Here is a 3,785-nt window from a genome sequence, read left to right as displayed (position 1 = left end):
CCACATTGGCTCTCACAGTCCCTCTCCTTGGTCTGCTCTTTCTGCTCCTGCCATCTTACCTGGCTCCCAACAGAGGCAGAGCTGCCTTTCCCACTCACCGACCAGCCACCTATGCATGTGGGTGCCTCTATAAGGAGCCCAGCATGTAACCCAGCCCTGCTGCCAAGAGACCCTTGGGGCTTAGAAATAATATAATCAGATGAGCAGCATGATTCTAGGTGTGAGGACTAGGCTTTCCCTAAGAGGCTCATCACTAGACTGAAGCAGATCAGTAATATGTTTACCATTCTCTTTTAATTATTTTTAAAATTATTGTTAATATTTAATTACTTAAATTTTAACTATTTAAATATTTGTAATATTTTTCAATAAATATAAACATTCTTTTTTCTCTCCATTAACTTTAGATCCTATTTATTGCCATATAAGCTGCAGGCAAGAAATACCCTCACACTTCCTCCTTCTTTCCCTTCTTCTTTCCCAAATTTAGTCACCTACACTGTAATATTTGTCTGGATAAGATATATAAATTTATGTAAAGTGTTAAAGCTATGATTAAATATTGCATATTTGTGTTTCAGTTGTTTGAGCCTTAAAGGAAATAAATTTTGACTGAAATTTTTTTTATTTGATTTTTATTTGATTAAATACACATTATTCAACACAGAATCTAGAATACATGGTGCTACTAATATAAAATCAATTCTTTCCTTTTCTACTGATTCTATTGCCCATAATTATGCCAAATTTCTATTTAATTTACATTGGACCATGGTTTTCTTGGACAACTATCTGTTTTCTGAAATTCAAATTACCTTCTATTTTCCTTGCTTACAGGATAAAGACAAGCTTTCTTCATCATCTCCCTAATGCCTTACTGCTATTTATTCCTAATGATAATTAAATGCTTGCAAAATCAAATGATCATACAAACATTCTCAAGATCTTATTAAAATGAAAATTCTGATTCATTAGGTCTGAGATGGAGCATGATTTCTGAATTTCTGACACCCCTTCTCCTCTGAGGATTTATTTTGTGCAAGGCTTTAAAACATTCTGCATTTTCTTAAGGTTATTTATTTATTTGGAGAGAGAGACAGCATGAGTGGGGGAGGGGCAGAGGGAGAGAATCCCAACCATGCTCTACGCTGCCAGCACAGAGCCCAATGTGGGGCTTGAACTCAGAAAACTGTGATATCATAACCTGAACCAAAACCAGACACTCAACCTACTGAACCACCAAGGCGCTCCTATATTCTGCATTTTTTAAAGTATATCAAAATGCTGCTTTCCTGGGAGTACTTTACATGATATCCTTGAATAATTTCCACTCATACTTGTTTGGCGATTGGATATCCATTTTATTTTGCTGAAGCACACACTCTGGTTTTATTAAGAAAAAAAAAAGGAGGCAGAAAATGATAAATATTCTGTGTTCCTGCCTGTCAAAAAAACTGTTTTTGCTCTTACACTTTATTGATGGATTTGGCTGTATATAGAATTGTTAGGCTATAATAATTTCTCTGAACATTTTCAAGGTTTAGTTTAATGTAATGAATAAGGCTAGAGATAAAAATTCTGGTTCTGTATGTCTACACTGTAAAACTTAACTCCTTGCTGCCTTAGTTTCTCTACCTGTAAAATGTTGATACCTATTTCATTGAGTTGTTGTACAGAATCAGTAAATCTGTAGTTTTTAAACTGTTAGAATACAAATTGGCATATAGAAACTATCAAGCAAATCTCCCCTATTCATAGCTAGGTTTGTATAAACCAAAATTAAATTTTCTGGTCTTTCTTTATAGGTCTTTACTCTAAAGCATTAGGTTCTACTTTTCTTATCCTTGGTACTTTGAAATTTCACAATATTGTTTCTATATATGCTTTTTTTTTCCAGTTCTTTATTATTTTTTCCTTCTTTGCTCAGTAGTATTCAATTGGATAAATGTAGCAAATTTGTTTAATCCCCAATTGACAGATTTGAGTTGTTTTCACATCTTAGCTGTTTATACATACAGCTACTATAAACATTCTTTGACACTTTTGGTACATATATAAAACACTTATTTGGGGTATAAACTATAAGCGGAATTGCTTGGTCAAAAAGATACTTACCTTGGGGGCACCTGGGTGACTCAGACGGTTGAGCATTTAATTTCAGCTCAGGCCATGATCTCACAGTTCATGCATTCAAGCCCCGCATCAGGCTCTGTGCTGACAGCTCAGATTCTGTGTGCTTTGGATTCTGTGTGTCTCTCTCTGTCCCTTTCCCACTCATGCTCTATCTCTCTCTGTTTCTCAAAAATAAACATTAAAAAAATTTTTTTAGAGAGATGCTCACCTTTATTAGAAATTGCCAAAAAGTTTCCTGATGTGGCTGTACTTAGAACCTGAGTGTGTCAATTGACCCATATTTTTGCCAATACTTAGTGTTGTCAATGTATTTAATTTTTGTTATGCTAATAAGTTTATATTGGTATCTCATTGTGATTTGGTATTTTATTTCCTATGAATAATAATGCTGAGCACTTTCCACATGTGTATTCATCTACTGTCTTTTGTGAAGTGCCTATTTAAATAATTTGCTTAAATCGCTTCTCGGCCTTTTGGCTAAGATCAAGTGTAGTATCTGTTCTTATCAGTTTAATAAATCATTTGCTTAAAATTTTACTAAGCTGCTTGTTTTTTCATTAATTGATTATGGAACTTTATTTTTCAGTTATAGGCATTGTGAATATTTTGTCCATCTGTGACTTGCCTTTTCTTTTTTCTTTAATATCTATTTATTTTTGAGAGAAAGACAGAAACAGAGAGAGCGTGAGGGAGACACAGAATCCGAAGCAGGTTCTAGGCTCTGAGCTGTCAGAACAGAGCCCCATATGGGGCTTGAACTTACAAACTGTGAGATCCTGACCCCGAAGTCAGATGCTCAACTGACCGATCCCCCCAGGCACCCCATGTTTGCCTTTTCAAATTTATAATGCCACCTTTTGAAATTGATTTTTTAAAATTTTGATGAGGTTCAACTGTTGATTTATTTTCTTTCATAGCTAGTGCTTTTTGCAGGCTAAGAAATCTTTCCTTTCCTAAAGTTCATGACAATATTATTCTATTTTTTCTTTTAGAATATTTATAGTTCTAGCTTTCAAATCTAGGTTTATATTATAATTCAGTAAAGATTTTTTTGAGGTAGGAGTTAAGGTTCATTTTTCTTTTATACAGACAATTAGTTTAGTGCCATAAAGACATTTTTCTGTCCCTGAATTGCATTACTTTCTCTGCTGAAAATTAATTCTGCTTGAAGCTATTTCTGGTTTCTTTATCATTTTTTTCAATAACGTATTGATCTATCCTTACATGCATACAAGGCCACCCCTAAGTTATGTGGGACACAGTAGGATCACTGCCTAAATAAAAAACAATTTAATTAGATAAATAATTGAATTAAATTACATTTAGCAATTAATTAGATAAACTAATAAAAACTATGTTTAAAATCCACTGGCTGGTGATCTTGAATGGCTCAGTTAGTTAACTGCCCAACTCTTAATCTCAGCTCAGGTCTTGATCTAAGATCACAAGTTCAGCCCCACATTGGACTCTGCTGGGCGTGAAGCCTAGTTAAAAAAAAAAACCCACTGGCTCATGTGGAGTATAATTATTTATAGATGAAGATTTAAAATTAAGGATAAAATGTATTTATTGCTGTATTAGTTTGTTAGGCTGCCATAATAAAGTGCCACAAACTGAATAGCTTAACTGACAGAAATGTATTGCGTTATAGT

General features: G+C 34.0%; 1 pseudogene; it reads left to right on the top strand.

Annotated features, from left to right (window-relative positions):
- The first annotated feature begins 2,590 nt into the window (after positions 1-2,590).
- Positions 2,591-2,711, top strand: LOC131488993 (U2 spliceosomal RNA; annotated as a pseudogene).
- Positions 2,712-3,785: the final 1,074 nt, after the last annotated feature.

This window comes from Neofelis nebulosa, chromosome 10 (genome assembly GCF_028018385.1).
Source record: "Neofelis nebulosa isolate mNeoNeb1 chromosome 10, mNeoNeb1.pri, whole genome shotgun sequence".
In the NCBI taxonomy this organism is placed as follows: domain Eukaryota; kingdom Metazoa; phylum Chordata; class Mammalia; order Carnivora; family Felidae; genus Neofelis; species Neofelis nebulosa.
Note: the sequence above shows the minus strand (reverse complement) of the source record. Positions and strands in the feature narration are given on the sequence as shown.